Source organism: Dermacentor andersoni, unplaced genomic scaffold (assembly GCF_023375885.2).
Source record: "Dermacentor andersoni unplaced genomic scaffold, qqDerAnde1_hic_scaffold ctg00000039.1, whole genome shotgun sequence".
Taxonomy (NCBI): Eukaryota; Metazoa; Arthropoda; class Arachnida; order Ixodida; family Ixodidae; genus Dermacentor; species Dermacentor andersoni.
This window is the reverse complement of record NW_027314752.1, coordinates 11,527,567-11,545,846: the sequence shown is the minus strand read 5'-3', so window position 1 is coordinate 11,545,846 and position 18,280 is coordinate 11,527,567.

Sequence of the window (18,280 nt, the reverse complement as noted above, 5' to 3'; positions counted from 1 at the left end):
GAAAAACAACGTTGCACACAGACTCGTCCCCAACTTTCAAGCCTACGTCGCTGCTCCTTCTGCCCTTTTATATATAGTACAAATTGTAGTAAGACATGCAGGCTGCAGGCGGTGACGCGTCGCTGGTGCTATACGCTGGCTTTGAGTAAGTTTTTGCAAGCAGTAGGTAAGCAAGTGCTCGTGAGCTGTGATTTCTACTGCCTCGAGGACATACATTTATGAAGAATGGTCAGAACCGAGGCTTCTGTGCAGTTAACGCGAAAACAAGGTTGCACACAGACTCGTCCCCAACTTTCAAGCCTACGTCGCTGCTCCTTCTGCCCTTTTATATATAGTACAAATTGTAGTAAGACATGCAGGCTGCAGGCGGTGACGCGTCGCTGTTGCTATACGCTGGCTTTGAGTAAGTTTTTGCACGCAGTAGGTAAGCAAGTGCTCGTGAGCTGTGATTTCTACTGCCTCGAGGACATACATTTATGAAGAATGGTCAGAACCGAGGCTTCTGTGCAGTTAACGCGAAAACAACGTTGCACACAGACTCGTCCCCAACTTTCAAGCCTACGTCGCTGCTCCTTCTGCCCTTTTATATATTGTACAAATTGTAGTAAGACATGCAGGGGCTGCTGGAGGTGACGCGTCGCTGTTGCTATACGCTGGCTTTGTGTGAGTTTTTGCACGCAGTAGGTAAGCAAGTGCTCGTGAGCTGTGATCTCCACTGCCTCGTGGACATACATTTATAAAGAATGGTCAGAACCGAGGCTTCTGTGCAGTTAACACGAAAACAAGGCTGCACACAGACTCGTCCCCAACTTTCAAGCCTACGTCGCTGCTCCTTCTGCCCTTTTATATATAGTACAAATTGTGGTAAGACATGCAGGCTGCTGGCGGTGACGCGTCGCTGTTGCTATACGCTGGCTTTGAGTGAGTTTTTGCACGCAGTAGGCTAGCAAGTGCTCCTGAGCTGTGATTTCTACTGGCCCGAGGACATTCATTTATGAAGAATGGTCAGAACCGAGGCTTCTGTGCAGTTAACGCGAAAACAAGGTTGCACACAGACTCGTCCCCAACTTTCAAGCCTACGTCGTTGCTCCTTCTGCCCTTTTATATATAGTACAAATTGGAGTAAGACATGCAGTCTGCAGGCGGTGACGCGTCGCTGTTGCTATACGCTGGCTTTGAGTGAGTTTTTGCAAGCAGTAGGTAAGCAAGAGCTCCTGAGCTGTGATTTCTACTGCCTCGTGGACATACATTTATAAAGAATGGTCAGAACCGAGCCTTCTGTGCAGTTAACGCGAAAACAAGGTTGCTCACAGACTCGTCCCCAACTTTCAAGCCTAGGTCGCTGCTCCTTCTGCCCTTTTATATATTGTAGAAATTGTAGTTAGAGATGCAGGGGCTGCTGGTGGGGACGCGTCGCTGTTGCTATACGCTGGCTTTGTGTGAGTTTTTGAACGCAGTAGGCTAGCAAGAGCTCGTGAGCTGTGATTTCAACTGCCTCGAGGACATATATTTATGAAGAATGGTCAGAACCGAGGCATCTGGGCAGTTAACGCGAAAACAAGGTTGCACAAAGACTCGTCCCCAACTTTCAAGCCTACGTCGCTGCTCCTTCTGCCCTTTCATATATTGTACAAATTGTAGTAAGACATGCAGGGGCTGCTGGCGGTGACGCGTCGCTGTTGCTATCCGCTGGCTTTGTGTGAGTTTTTACACGCAGTAGGCTAGCAAGAGCACGTGAGCTGTGATTTCTACTGCCTCGAGGACATATATTTATGAAGAATGGTCATAACCGAGGCTTCTGTGCAGTTAACGCGAAAACAAGGTTGCACACAGACTCGTCCGCAACTTTCAAGCCTACGTCGCTGCTCCTTCTGCCCTTTTATATATTGTACGAATTGTAGTAAGACATGAAGGGGCTGCTGGCGGTGACAAGTCGCTGTTGCTATACGCTGGCTTTGTGTTAGTTTTGTCACGCACTAGGCTAGCAAGAGCTCGTGAGCTGTGATTTCTACTGCCTCGAGGACAAATATTTATGAAGAATGGTCAGAACAGAGGCTTCTGTGCAGTTAACGCGAAAGCAAGGTTGCACACAGACTCGTCTCCAGCTTTCAAGCCTACGTCACTGCTCTTTCTGCCGTTTTAGATATTGTACAAATTGTAGTAAGACATGCAGGGGCTGCTGGCGGTGACGCGTCGCTGTTGCTATACGCTGGCTTTGTTTGAGTTTTTGCACGCAGTAGGATAGCAAGAGCTCGTGAGCTGTGATTTCAACTGCCTCGAGGACAAATATTTATGAAGAATGGTCATAACCGAGGCTTCTGTGCAGTTAACGCGAAAACAAGGTTGCACACAGACTCGTCCGCAACTTTCAAGCCTACGTCGCTGCTCCTTCTGCCCTTTTATATATTGTACGAATTGTAGTAAGACATGAAGGGGCTCCTGGTGTTGACGCGTCGCTGTTGCTATACGCTGACTTTGTGTGAGTTTTTGCACGCAGTAGGCTAGCAAGAGCTCGTGAGCTGTGATTTCAACTGCTTCGAGGAGAAATATTTACGAAGAATGGTCAGAATCGTGGCTTCTATGCCGTTAACGCGAAAACAAGGTTGCACACAGACTCGTCCTTAACTTTCAAGCCTACGTCGCTGCTCCTTCTGCCCTTTTATATATAGTACAAATTGTAGTAATACATGCAGGCTGCAGGCGGTGACGCGTCGCTGTTGCTATACGCTGGCTTTGAGTGAGTTTTTGCAAGCAGTAGGTAAGCAAGTGCTCGTGAGCTGTGATTTCTACTGCCTCGAGGACATACATTTATGAAGAATGGTCAGAACCGAGGCTTCTGTGCAGTTAACGCGAAAACAAGGTTGCACACCGACTCGTCCCCAACTTTCAAGCCTACGTCGCTGCTCCTTCTGCCCTTTCATATATTGTACAAATTGTAGTAAGACATGCAGGGGCTGCTGGCGGTGACGCATCGCTGTTGCTATCCGCTGGCTTTGTGTGAGTTTTTACACGCAGTAGGCTAGCAAGAGCTCGTGAGCTGTGATTTCTACTGCCTCGAGGACAAATATTTATGAAGAATGGCCAGAACCGTGGCTTCTGTGCAGTTAACGCGAAACAAGGTTGCACACAGACTCGTCCCCAACTTTCAAGCCTACGTCACTGCTCGTTCTGCCGTTTTAGATATTGTACAAATTGTAGTTAGAGATGCAGGGGCTGCTGGTAGTGACGCGTCGCTGTTGCTATACGCTGACTTTGTGTGAGTTTTTGCACGCAGTAGGCAAGCAAGAGCTCGTGAGCTGTGATTTCAACTGCCTCGAGGAGAAATATTTATGAAGAATGGTCAGAACCGAGGCTTCTGTGCAGTTAACGCGAAAACAAGGTTGCACACAGACTCGTCCCCTACTTTCAAACCTACGTCGCTGCTCTTTCTGCCCTTTAAGATATTGTACAAATTGTAGTTAGAGATGCAGGGGCTGCTGGCGGTGACGCGTCGCTGTTGCTATATGCTGGCTTTGTGTGAGTTTTTGCACGCAGTAGGATAGCAAGAGCTCGTGAGCTGTGATTTCAACTGCCTCGAGGACAAATATTTATGAAGAATGGTCAGAACCGAGGCTTTCTGTGCAGTTAACGCGAAAGCAAGGTTGCACACAGACTCGTCCCCAACTTTCAAGCCTACGTCGCTGCTCTTTCTGCCCTTTTAGATATTGTACAAATTGTAGTTAGAGATGCAGGGGCTGCTGGTGGGGTCGCGTCGCTGTTGCTATACGCTAGCTTTGTGTGAGTTGTTGAACGCAGTAGGCTAGCAAGAGCTCGTGAGCTGTGATTTCAACTTCCTCGAGGACATATATTTATGAAGAATGGTCAGAACCGAGGCATCTGTGCAGTTAACGCGAAAACAAGGTTGCGCAAAGGCTCGTCCCCAACTTTCAAGCCTACGTCGCTGCTCCTTCTGCCCTTTTATATATTGTACAAATTGTAGTAAGACATGCAGGGGCTGCTGGCGGTGACGCGTCGCTGTTGCTATACGCTGGCGTTGTGTGAGTTTTTGCACGCAGTAGGATAGCAAGTGCTCGTGAGCTGTGATTTCTACTGCCTCGAGGACATACATATATAAAGAATGGTCAGAACAGAGGCATCTGTGCAGTTAACGCGAAAACAAGGTTGCACACAGACTCGTCCTCAACATTCAAGCCTAAGTCGCTGCTCCTTCTGCCCTTTTATATATTGTACAAATTGTAGTAAGACATGCAGGCTGCTGGCGGTGACGCGTGGCTGTTGCTATACGCTGGCTTTGAGTGAGTTTTTGCACGCAGTAGGCTAGCAAGTGCTCGTGAGCTGTGATTTCTACTGCCCCGAGGACATACATTTATGAAGAATGGTCAGAACCGAGGCTTCTGTGCAGTTAACGCGAAAACAAAGTTGCACACAGACTCGTCCCCAACTTTCAAGCCTACGTCGTTGCTCCTTCTGCCCTTTTATATATTGCCGCCAGGTGTCACGAGCCAGCGCTGAAAAAAAGAAGTTGGGACTGGAACACGCGCTCAGCAAGAGACGGGCGCTGAAGTAGAAGAGGTAGAAGCTGAGGACGCCGGCTTAAATTATTGCACGCCATCTTGTACAACCGCCTCCCTCGCCGACTCCGGGTACATCGTCTAGTGTCTTTTCGTGACAAAACTGGTAGAGGTGCGGGGTACGGTTTATCCGATGCCACAAACCCCTCCTGGTAGCAGGAGTACCAGCCCTATCCTAGTGGACACCCCTGTTCACCCGGCAAGCTGGAGAATCCGAGGATTGCCTCCGGAGCTTGATCATCTCTCCGCAACAACATCCACGCCCCCACACACCGGTATGGAAGGAACGTCGACGTCCCTACCGACCATTAGGCAAGGTACGGCCACAACGGCAACGCAGTATCTGCTGCAGAATCTCCGAGTGCCGAATGTGTTCCACGGAGATATCTTCGAGGATGTAGAAGACTGGTTGGTCCAGTTTGAGCGCGTTGCCGAGCTAAATGAATGGAGCGACGTGGCGAAGTTAAGGAACGTCTACTTCAGCTTGGAGGACGGTGCCCGCACTTGGTACGAGAACCGAGAAGGGCTCTTCAAATCGTGGCTCGATTTCCGTCGTGCCTTGCTGGATACCTACACCAATGCTGATCGCCGCGAACGAGCCGAACGGGCGCTCCAATCCCGCATTCATCTGCCGAACGAGAGCGTGACGTCGTACGTCGAGGATATGACGCGCCTCTTCCGTCGGGTGGACCCAACCATGTCCGAGGAAAAGAAGCTGCGCCATCTAATGCGGGGAGTTAAGGAACAGCTATTTGCTGGCCTTGTTCGATGCCCGCCGAAGACCGTGACTGAATTCTTAAGTGAAGCCACCACGATGGAAAAGATGTTACACCAGCGCTCAACTTTCTATGACAGGCAATTGAACCCAACTTCACCTTCGGACCAGCGCTCAGCTCCGTATGACAGGCACGCGAACGCTGCTTCACTGACGGACGCGATTGCCTTTGGAAACGTGGACGTTCTCCGAGATCTTATCCGCTCTGTGGTGCGTGATGAGCTTCAACGGCTCACCTGCCCGCCTCAGCCCACGCTAGGTTCCATTTCTGCCCTTGTGAGGAACGAAGTGCAGGCAGCGATCCAGTGTCCCGTTCCTAACAACAATGCGCCGCCTGTGACAGCACAGTTGCAGCGGCCGTCGTATGCGGAAGTTTTGAGGCGAGTCCCTGTCCAAGCTCCGACCCATTTCGACCCCGCCACGTCTTACGCCGCGTCATACGTCCCGCCGCTCCCGTCTGTGCAACCAATCCAACGTATGGAGGATCGTCGCCCACCCGAAAGGAAATCTGACGTCTGGCGTACCCCGGACAGAAGGCCTCTGTGCTATCATTGTGGAGAAGCCGGTCACATATACCGCGAGTGCCCATACCGCCGTCTCGGACTGCAAGGTTTTGCCGCGGATTCACCAAGGCCCAGATATGGTGAAAGGCCTAGGGCGATTGAAGAATACTTGACCCAGCAGAGTATGCCACTGTTCCCGCGGCGGCAGTCGCGCTCGCCGTCCCCCAGGCGTTCTTCCCCGGCTCCTAGAAGCCCTCCAATGGCAGCGCAGGGACGATCGCCAAGCCCTCGCCGGGGAAACTAAGAACAGCGACCTTCGGGGGCGAGGCCGCTGATAATCGCCCTTCCGAAGACCTCCCGTCGACGCCAGCACGGTCTATTCACCACGATTCAACGACGACAGCAGCCGAACTCAGCGACAGACTCTCGCTCGACATACCTGTTGTGCTCGACGGCCGCCACGTTAGTGCTTTATTGGACACGGGGGCTGACTACTCAATATTGTGCGGAAAACTAGCGACGGAACTTAGAAAAGTTATCACGCCTTGGTCAGGAGCGCAAATTCGTACTGCTGGCGGGCATGTCGTAACACCGTTGGGCATGTGCACAGTCAGAGTACAAATTCGTGGGTCCACGTTTCCAGCCAGCTGCCTTATACTCCGCGATTGTTCTCGGGACCTTATCTTGGGCGTCGACTTTCTGCGAGAGTATGGTGCCATTATAGACCTCCGGGAGCGCACAGTGACTTTTTCGACAGAAAGAGCAGCGAACAACCGCGACAATTGCCGACGTAACGCGCTTCGAGTTTACGCCGACAGTGTAACTGTACCACCACGCGCAAGTGTCATGGTAATGGTCGTATGCGACGATCTGCGTGACGGCGAAGCTGTTGCAGAGGGCAATTCCTCCCTTATGCTGACACACGGTGTATGTGCAGCCCGCAGTCTCATTATGCTTCGAGGTGGACTTTCGGCGCTCCTCGTGACGAATTTCAGCCAGGAACATCGGCACCTATTTCGTCGTACTACTATCGCTTTCGCTGAGCCCATAGCAGACGTTGCTGAATGCTGTGCGTCTGTGACGAAGGAGAACCCAGCTCAGACACTCAGCAATATCGACATCAATTCAGACCTTTCGGAGGAAAAGCAGAAAGCGCTGCGTGAGTTGCTCCTTCGGTTCAAGGAGTGCTTCGCATCTTCTTCTAAGGTACGCCAGACGTCCATCACGAGACACCGAATAATCACGTATGACGATGCTCGTCCCATACGACAACTACCTTATCGCGTATCGGCGAAAGAGCGCAACGTGATTAATGGACAAGTGAAAGAAATGCTTGACGCTGACGTCATACAACCATCCCAAAGCCCTTGGTCATCGCCGGTGGTCCTCGTCAAAAAGAAAGACGGAACGCTTAGGTTCTGCGTTGACTATAGAAAGTTGAACAACGTCACAAAAAAAGACGTTTATCCGCTTCCGCGGATCGATGATTCGTTAGATCGACTCCGGCGAACCAGGTATTTTTCATCCATAGATCTGAAGAGCGGATATTGGCAAATCGAAGTTGACGAACGAGATCGCGAAAAAACTGCCTTTGTTACCCCGGATGGACTGTACGAATTTAAAGTACTTCCATTTGGCCTGTGTTCTGCACCGGCCACATTCCAGCGAATGATGGACACTGTTCTGACGGGTCTGAAGTGGCACTGCTGTTTAGTATACTTAGATGACGTCGTCGTGTTTGCGGCGACCTTCGAAGAACATCTGAAGCGTTTAGAGGCGGTACTTGAGGCGCTCCGCTCCGCTAATCTCACACTAAAGCCAGAAAAGTGTCACTTCGGTTACGAAGAGCTGAAGTTCCTCGGGCATGTCGTGAACGCCGACGGCGTCCAGCCTGACCCAGACAAAACATCTGCTGTTGCTGCTTTTCCGACTCCTCGTGACAAGAAAGCAGTACGCCGCTTTCTCGGTCTGTGTGCGTACTATCGTCGCTTCATCGCCAATTTCTCGCGCATCGCTGAACCACTCATACGCCTCACGCGAGAAGACACACCCTTTGTTTGGGCGGATGAGCAGGACGCAGCTTTTACCGAGTTACGGCAACGCCTGCAGGAATCACCTGTCCTCGCTCACTTTGACGAGGACGCTGACACCGAGGTGCATACCGATGCAAGCAACATCGGTCTTGGCGCTGTACTCGTTCAACACCAGGAAGGCGTCGAGCGAGTCATCGCTTACGCCAGTCGCACCCTTTCACGCGCCGAGAACAACTACTCCACCTCCGAGAAAGAGTGTCTAGCGGTTGTGTGGGCCATCATGAAATTTCGGCCTTATCTCTACGGTCGCCCTTTCAAGGTGGTGACAGACCACCATTCCCTGTGTTGGTTAGCCAACTTACGAGACCCGTGCGGGCGACTTGCTCGATGGAGTCTCCGTCTGCAGGAGTTCGATGTTACCATCGTATACAAATCGGGCCGAAAACACGAAGATGCCGACACGTTGTCGCGCGCTCCCGTCAAAACTTGCGCTAAGGACATGGACGAAGACGGCGCATTCCTTGGGGCCCTCACCGCATCAGATTTGATCATACGCCAGCGCGAGGACGCTGAAATACGCCCTCTCATCGATCACCTAGAAGGCAAGAATGCTACAATGCCACGACATATTTCTCGCAGTCTCTCGACCTTCTGCCTGCGAAAGGGTGTCCTCTACAAGAAAAACTCGAGTGCCAGCGACAAAGAGTATCTATTGGTAATACCTGCCGCCCTTCGTGATGACATTCTCCTAGCCTGCCATGATGAGCCCACGTCTGGACACTTGGGATTTTCACGCACTCTTGCACGAGTACGCCAGACATACTACTGGCCCAGACTTTCTACCACGGTGAAGCGTTACGTGCAAAGCTGCCGGGAGTGTCAACGCAGGAAGTCGCCGTCTTTGAAGCCCGGGGGGTTACTCCAACCCATCGCACCACCTAGCGCGCCGTTTGATCAAATCGGCATGGATCTTCTGGGACCCTTTCCCTTGTCAGCCAGCGGAAACAAGTGGATTATAGTCGCCACGGACTATCTAACACGCTACGCCGAGACGAAAGCTGTACAACGTGCCACGGCCTACGAAGTTGCCCAGTTCTTTATCGAGCACATAGTCCTCAGACATGGTGCCCCCTCACATGTCATCACCGACAGAGGCACTGCCTTTACAGCCCAACTTATAGAGGACATATTCGAGCTGAGCTGCACGCAGCATCGCAAGGCGACTGCCTATCATCCGCAGACCAACGGACTGACGGAACGGCTAAACAAAACCATTGCTGACATGCTGTCTATGTATGTGGACGTCCAGCATAAAACATGGGATCAAGTCCTGCCGTACGTTACATTCGCGTACAACACCGCCATTCAGGAAACCACACGCTTCACACCGTTCCGTCTTGTCTACGGGCGCGAGGTCCAGACCACGCTAGACGCTATGCTCCCGCACGACACCGACGCATCACTTACTGCCGACGCCGAGCAACTTACTCAACACGCAGAGGAAGCTCGCCAACTCGCGCGCATACACATCGCGAAGCAGCAGAGTACAGACGCACGACGCTACAACCTTCGACATCGGCACGTCGAGTACCAGCCAGGTGACCAAGTCGGGGTGTGGACTCCAGTCCGTCGCCAGGGGTTGTCTGTGAAGCTCCTTAGTAGATACTTTGGACCCTACAAAGTGATACGTTGCGTTAGTGAAGTGAACTATGAAGTCATTCCCGACGGTGCCGCGTCGCCTCGGCGTCGACAGCACCGCTCAGAGATAGTGCATGTTATTCGCCTCAAGCCGTATTTCGCGCGTTAAGGCGACGCCAATCCGATATCATACGAATTCCACACTTCCTCCTTCTAGTTTAGTAAGCATCGGGTCGATGCCTTTCTTTTGGCGGGGGAGTAATGCCGCCAGGTGTCACGAGCCAGCGCTGAAAAAAAGAAGTTGGGACTGGAACACGCGCTCAGCAAGAGACGGGCGCTGAAGTACAAGAGGTAGAAGCTGAGGACGCCGGCTTAAATTATTGCACGCCATCTTGTACAAACGCCTCCCTCGCCGACTCCGGGTACATCGTCTAGTGTCTTTTCGTGACAATATAGTACAAATTGTAGTAAGACATGCAGGCTGCAGGCGGTGACGCGTCGCTGTTGCTATACGCTGGCTTTGAGTGAGTTTTTGCAAGCAGTAGGTAAGCAAGAACTCGTGAGCTGTGATTTCAACTGCCTCGAGGACAAATATTTATGAAGAATGGTCAGAACCGAGGCTTTCTGTGCAGTTAACGCGAAAGCAAGGTTGCACACAGACTCGTCCCCAACTTTCAAGCCTACGTCGCTGCTCTTTCTGCCCTTTTAGATATTGTACAAATTGTAGTTAGAGATGCAGGGGCTGCTGGTGGGGACGCGTCGCTGTTGCTATACGCTGGCTTTGTGTGAGTTTTTGAACGCAGTAGGCTAGCAAGAGCTCGTGAGCTGTGATTTCAACTGCCTCGAGGACATATATTTATGAAGAATGGTCAGAACCGAGGCTTCTGTCCAGTTAACACGAGAACGAGCTTGCACACAGACTCGTCCACAGCTTTGAAGCCTACGTCGCTGCTCCATCTGCCCTTTTATATATTGTACAGATTGTAGTAAGACATGCAGGGGCTGCTGGCGGTGACGCGTCGCTGTTGCTATACGCTGGCTTTGAGTGAGTTTTTGCAGGCGGTAGGCTAGCAAGTGCTCGTGAGCTGTGATTTCTACTGCGTCGAGGGCATACATTTATAAAGAATGGTCAGAACCGAGGCTTCTGTGCAGTTAACGCGAAAACAAGGTTGCACACAGACTCGTCCCCAACTTTCAAGCCTACGTCGCTGCTCCTTCTGCCCTTTTATATATTGTACAAATTGTAGCAAGACACTCAGGGGCTGCTGGCGGTGAGGCGTCGCTGTTGCTATACGCTGGCTTTGAGTGAGTTTTTGCACGCAGTAGGCTAGCAAGAGCTCGCGAGCTGTGATTTCTACTGCCTCGAGGACATATATTTATGAAGAATGGTCAGAACCGAGGCTTCTGTGCAGTTGACGCGAAAACCAGGTTGCACACGGACTCGTCCCCAACTTTCAAGCCTACGTCGCTGCTCCTTCTGCCCTTTTATATATTGTACAAATTGTAGTAAGAAATGCAGGGGCTGCTGGGGGTGACGTGTCGCTGTTGCTATACGCTGGCTTTGAGTGAGTTTTTGCACGCAGTAGGCTAGCAAGTGCTCGTGAGCTGTGATTTCTACTGCCTCGAGGACATACATTTATGAAGAATGGTCAGAACCGAGGCTTCTGAACAGTTAACGCGAAAACAAGGTTGCACACAGACTCATCCCCAACATTCAAGCCTATGTCGCTGCTCCTTCTGCCCTTTTATATATTGTACAAATTGTAGTAAGAAATGCAGGGGCTGCTGGGGGTGACGTGTCGCTGTTGCTATACGCTGGCTTTGAGTGAGTTTTTGCACGCAGTAGGCTAGCAAGTGCTCGAGAGCTGTGATTTATACTGCCTCGAGGACATACATTTATGAAGAATGGTCAGAACCGAGGCTTCTGAACAGTTAACGCGAAAACAAGGTTGCACACAGACTCGTCCACAGCTTTGAAGCCTACCTCGCTGCTCCATCTGCCCTTTTATATATTGTACAAATTGTAGTAAGACATGCAGGGGCTGCTGGGGGTGACGTGTCGCTGTTGCTATACGCTGGCTTTGAGTGAGTTTTTGCACGCAGTAGGCTAGCAAGTGCTCGTGAGCTGTGATTTCTACTGCCTCAAGGACCAACATTGATAAAGAGTGGTCAGAACCGAGGCTTCTGTCCAGTTAACACGAAAACAAGGTTGCACACAGACTCGTCCACAGCTTTGAAGCCTACGTCGCTGCTCCATCTGCCCTTTTATATATTGTACAAATTGTAGTAAGACATGCAGGGGCTGCTGGGGGTGACGTGTCGCTGTTGCTATGCGCTGGCTTTGAGTGAGTTTTTGCACGCAGTAGGCTAGCAAGTGCTCGTGAGCTGTGATTTCTACTGCCTCGAGGACATACATTTATGAAGAATGGTCAGAACCGAGGCTTCTGTACAGTTGACGAGAAAACAAGGTTGCACACAGACTCGACCCCAACTTTCAAGCCTACTTCACTGCTCCTTCTGCCCTTTTAGATATTGTACAAATTGTAGTTAGATATGCAGGGGCTGCTGGCGGTGACGCGTTGCTGTTGCTATACGCTGGCTTTGTGTGAGTTTTTGCACGTAGTAGGCTAGGAAGTGCTCGTGAGCTGTGATTTCTACTGCCTCGAGGACATACATTTATGAAGAATGGTCAGAACCGAGGCTTTTGTACAGTTAACGCGAAAACAAGGTTGCACACCGACTCATCCCCAACATTCAAGCCTATATCGCTGCTCCTTCTGCCGTTTTATATATTGTACAAATAGTAGCAAGACATGCAGGGGCTGCTGGCGGTGACGCGTCGCTGTTGCTATACGCTGGCTTTGTGTGAGTTTTTGCACGCAGTAGGCTAACAAGTGCGCATGAGCTGTGATTTCAACGGCCTCGAGGACATATATTTATGAAGAATGGTCAGAACCGAGGCTTCTGTGCACTTGACGCGAAAACCAGGTTGCACACGGACTCGTCCCCAACTTTCAAGCCTACGTCGCTGCTCCTTCTGCCCTTTTATATATTGTACAAATTGTAGTAAGACATGCACGGGCTGCTGGGGGTGACGTGTCGCTGTTGCTATACGCTGGCTTTGAGTGAGTTTTTGCACGCAGTAGGCTAGCAAGTGCTCGTGAGCTGTGATTTCTACTGCCTCAAGGACAAACATTCATAAAGAATGGTCAGAACCGAGGCTTCTGTCCAGTTAACACGAAAACGAGGTTGCACACAGACTCGTCCACAGCTTTGAAGCCTACGTCGCTGCTCCATCTGCCCTTTTATATATTGTACAAATTGTAGTAAGACATGCAGGGGCTGCTGGCGGTGACGCGTCGCTGTTGCTATACGCTGGCTTTGAGTGACTTTTTGCAGGCGGTAGGCTAGCAAGTGCTCGTGAGCTGTGATTTCTACTGCGTCGAGGACATACATTTATAAAGAATGGTCAGAACCGAGGCTTCTGTGCAGTTAACGCGAAAAGAAGGTTGCACACAGACTCGTCCCCAACTTTCAAGCCTACGTTGCTGCTCCTTCTGCGATTCTATATATTGTACAAATTGGAGTAAGACATGGAGGGGCTGCTGGCGGTGATGCGTCGCTGTTTCTATACCCTGGCTTTGTGTGAGTTTTTGCACGCAGTAGGCTAGCAAGAGCTCGCGAGCTGTGATTTCTACTGCCTTGAGGACATATATTTATGAAGAATGGTCAGAACCGAGGCTTCTCTGCAGTTGACGAGAAAACAAGGTTGCACACAGACTCGTCCCCAACTTTCAAGCCTACTTCGCTGCTCCTTCTGCCCTTTTAGATATTGTACAAATTGTAGTTAGAGATGCAGGGGCTGCTGGCGGTGACGCGTCGCTGTTGCTACACGCTGGCTTTGTGTGAGTTTTTGCACGCAGTAGGCTAGCAAGTGCTCGTGAGCTGTGATTTCTACTGCCTCGAGGACATACATTTATGAAGAATGGTCAGAACCGAGGCTTCTGTACAGTTAACGCGAAAACAAGGTTGCACACCGACTCATCCCGAAGATTCAAGCCTATGTCGCTGCTCCTTCTGCCGTTTTATATATTGTACAAATAGTAGTAAGACATGCAGGGGCTGCTGGCGGTGACGCGTCGCTGTTGCTATACGCTGGCTTTGTGTGAGTTATTGCACACAGTAGGCAAACAAGTGCGCATGAGCTGTGATTTCAACTGCCTCGAGGACATATATTTATGAAGAATGGTCAGAACCGAGGCTTCTGTGCACTTGACGCGAAAACCTGGTTGCACACTGACTCCTCCCCAACTTTCAAGCCTACGTCGCTGCTCCTTCTGCCCTTTTATATATTGTACAAATTGTAGTAAGACATGCAGGGGCTGCTGGGGGTGACGTGTCGCTGTTGCTATACGCTGGCTTTGAATGAGTTTTTGCACGCAGTAGGCTAGCAAGTGCTCGTGAGCTGTGATTTCTACTGCCTCAAGGACAAACATTGATAAAGAATGGTCAGAACCGAGGCTTCTGTCCAGTTAACACGAAAACAAGGTTGCACACAGACTCGTCCACAGCTTTGAAGCCAACGTCGCTGCTCCATCTCCCCTTTTATATATTGTACAAATTGTAGTAAGACATGCAGGGGCTGCTGGGGGTGACGTGTCGCTGTTGCTATACGCTGGCTTTGAGTGAGTTTTTGCACGCAGTTGGCTAGCAAGTGCTCGTGAGCTGTGATTTCTACTGCCTCGAGGACATACATTTATGAAGAATGGTCAGAACCGAGGCTTCTGTACAGTTAACGCGAAAACAAGGTTGCACACAGACTCATCCCCAACATTCAAGCCTATGTCGCTGCTCCTTCTGCCGTTTTATATATTGTACAAATTGTAGTTAGAGATGCAGGGGCTGCTGGGGGTGACGTGTCGCTGTTCCTATACGCTGGCTTTGAGTGAGTTTTTGCACGCAGTAGGCTAGCAAGTGCTCGTGAGCTGTGATTTCAACTGCCTCGAGGACAACTATTTATGAAGAATGGTCAGAACCGAGGCTTCTGTACAGTTAACGCGAAAACAAGGTTGCACACAGACTCATCCCCAACATTCAAGCCTATGTCGCTGCTCCTTCTGCCCTTTTAGATATTGTACAAATTGTAGTTAAAGATGCAGGGGTTGCTGGGGGTGACGTGTCGCTGTTCCTATACGCTGGCTTTGTGTGAGTTTTTGCACGCAGTAGGATAGCAAGTGCTCGTGAGCTGTGATTTCAACTGCCTCGAGGACAACTATTTATGAAGAATGGTCAGAAGCGAGGCTTCTCTGCAGTTGACGAGAAAACAAGGTTGCACAGAGACTCGTCCCCAACTTTCAAGCCTACTTCGCTGCTCCTTCTGCCCTTTTAGATATTGTACAAATTGTAGTTAGAGATGCAGGGGCTGCTGGCGGTGACGCGTCGCTGTTGCTACACGCTGGCTTTGTGTGAGTTTTTGCACCCAGTAGGCTAGCAAGTGCTCGTGAGCTGTGATTTCTACTGCCTCGAGGACATACATTTATGAAGAATGGTCAGAACCGAGGCTTCTATACAGTTAACGCGAAAACAAGGTTGCACACCGACTCATCCCGAAGATTCAAGCCTATGTCGCTGCTCCTTCTGCCGTTTTATATATTGTACAAATAGTAGTAAGACATGCAGGGGCTGCTGGCGGTGACGCGTCGCTGTTGCTATACGCTGGCTTTGTGTGAGTTTTTGCACGCAGTAGGCTAACAAGTGCGCACGAGCGGTGATTTCAACTGCCTCGAGGACATATATTTATGAAGAATGGTCAGAACCGAGGCTTCTGTGCACTTGACGCGAAAACCTGGTTGCACACGGACTCGTCCCCAACTTTCAAGCCTACGTCGCTGCTCCTTCTGCCCTTTTATATATTGTACAAATTGTAGTAAGACATGCAGGGGCTGCTGGGGGTGACGTGTCGCTGTTGCTATACGCTGGCTTTGAGTGAGTTTTTGCACGCAGTAGGCTAGCAAGTGCTCGTGAGCTGTGATTTCTACTGCCTCAAGGACAAACATTGATAAAGAATGGTCAGAACCGAGGCTTCTGTCCAGTTAACACGAAAACAAGGTTGCACACAGACTCGTCCACAGCTTTGAAGCCTACGTCGCTGCTCCATCTGCCCTTTTATATATTGTACAAATTGTAGTAAGACATGCAGGGGCTGCTGGGGGTGACGTGTCGCTGTTGCTATACGCTGGCTTTGAGTGAGTTTTTGCACGCAGTAGGCTAGCAAGTGCTCGTGAGCTGTGATTTCTACTGCCTCGAGGACATACATTTATGAAGAATGGTCAGAACCGAGGCTTCTGTACAGTTAACGCGAAAACAAGGTTGCACACAGACTCATCCCCAACATCCAAGCCTATGTCGCTGCTCCTTCTGCCGTTTTATATATTGTACAAATTGTAGTTAGAGATGCAGGGGCTGCTGGGGGTGACGTGTCGCTGTTCCTATACGCTGGCTTTGAGTGAGTTTTTGCACGCAGTAGGCTAGCAAGTGCTCGTGAGCTGTGATTTCAACTGCCTCGAGGACAACTATTTATGAAGAATGGTCAGAACCGAGGCTTCTCTGCAGTTGACGAGAAAACAAGGTTGCACACAGACTCGACCCCAACTTTCAAGCCTACTTCGCTGCTCCTTCTGCCCTTTTAGATATTGTACAAATTGTAGTTAGAGATGCAGGGGCTGCTGGCGGTGACGCGTCGCTGTTGCTATACGCTGGCTTTGTGTGAGTTTTTGCACGTAGTAGTCTAGCAAGTGCTCGTGAGCTGTGATTTCTACTGCCTCGAGGACATACATTTATGAAGAATGGTCAGAACCGAGGCTTCTGTACAGTTAACGCGAAAACAAGGTTGCACACCGACTCATCCCCAACATTCAAGCCTATATCGCTGCTCCTTCTGCCGTTTTATATATTGTACAAATAGTAGCAAGACATGCAGGGGCTGCTGGCGGTGACGCGTCGCTGTTGCTATACGCTGGCTTTGTGTGAGTTTTTGCACGCAGTAGGCTAACAAGTGCGCATGAGCTGTGATTTCAACGGCCTCGAGGACATATATTTATGAAGAATGGTCAGAACCGAGGCTTCTGTGCACTTGACGCGAAAACAAGGTTGCACACCGACTCATCCCCAACATTCAAGCCTATATCGCTGCTCCTTCTGCCGTTTTATATATTGTACAAATAGTAGCAAGACATGCAGGGGCTGCTGGCGGTGACGCGTCGCTGTTGCTATAGGCTGGCTTTGTGTGAGTTTTTGCACGCAGTAGGCTAACAAGTGCGCATGAGCTGTGATTTCAACGGCCTCGAGGACATATATTTATGAAGAATGGTCAGAACCGAGGCTTCTGTGCACTTGACGCGAAAACCAGGTTGCACACGGACTCGTCCCCAACTTTCAAGCCTACGTCGCTGCTCCTTCTGCCCTTTTATATATTGTACAAATTGTAGTAAGACATGCACGGGCTGCTGGGGGTGACGTGTCGCTGTTGCTATACGCTGGCTTTGAGTGAGTTTTTGCACGCAGTAGGCTAGCAAGTGCTCGTGAGCTGTGATTTCTACTGCCTCAAGGACAAACATTCATAAAGAATGGTGAGAACCGAGGCTTCTGTCCAGTTAACACGAAAACGAGGTTGCACACAGACTCGTCCACAGCTTTGAAGCCTACGTCGCTGCTCCATCTGCCCTTTTATATATTGTACAAATTGTAGTAAGACATGCAGGGGCTGCTGGCGGTGACGCGTCGCTGTTGCTATACGCTGGCTTTGAGTGACTTTTTGCAGGCGGTAGGCTAGCAAGTGCTCGTGAGCTGTGATTTCTACTGCGTCGGGGACATACATTTATAAAGAATGGTCAGAACCGAGGCTTCTGTGCAGTTAACGCGAAAAGAAGGTTGCACACAGACTCGTCCCCAACTTTCAAGCCTACGTTGCTGCTCCTTCTGCGATTCTATATATTGTACAAATTGGAGTAAGACATGGAGGGGCTGCTGGCGGTGATGCGTCGCTGTTTCTATACCCTGGCTTTGTGTGAGTTTTTGCACGCAGTAGGCTAGCAAGAGCTCGCGAGCTGTGATTTCTACTGCCTTGAGGACATATATTTATGAAGAATGGTCAGAACCGAGGCTTCTGTGCAGTTGACGCGAAAACCAGGTTGCACACGGACTCGTCCCCAACTTTCAAGCCTACGTCGCTGCTCCTTCTGCCCTTTTAGATATTGTACAAATTGTAGTTAAAGATGCAGGGGTTGCTGGGGGTGACGTGTCGCTGTTCCTATACGCTGGCTTTGTGTGAGTTTTTGCACGCAGTAGGATAGCAAGTGCTCGTGAGCTGTGATTTCAACTGCCTCGAGGACAACTATTTATGAAGAATGGTCAGAAGCGAGGCTTCTCTGCAGTTGACGAGAAAACAAGGTTGCACACAGACTCGTCCCCAACTTTCAAGCCCACTTCGCTGCTCCTTCTGCCCTTTTAGATATTGTACAATTTGTAGTTAGAGATGCAGGGGCTGCTGGCGGTGACGCGTCGCTGTTGCTACACGCTGGCTTTGTGTGAGTTTTTGCACGCAGTAGGCTAGCAAGTGCTCGTGAGCTGTGATTTCTACTGCCTCGAGGACATACATTTATGAAGAATGGTCAGAACCGAGGCTTCTGTACAGTTAACGCGAAAACAAGGTTGCACACCGACTCATCCCGAAGATTCAAGCCTATGTCGCTGCTCCTTCTG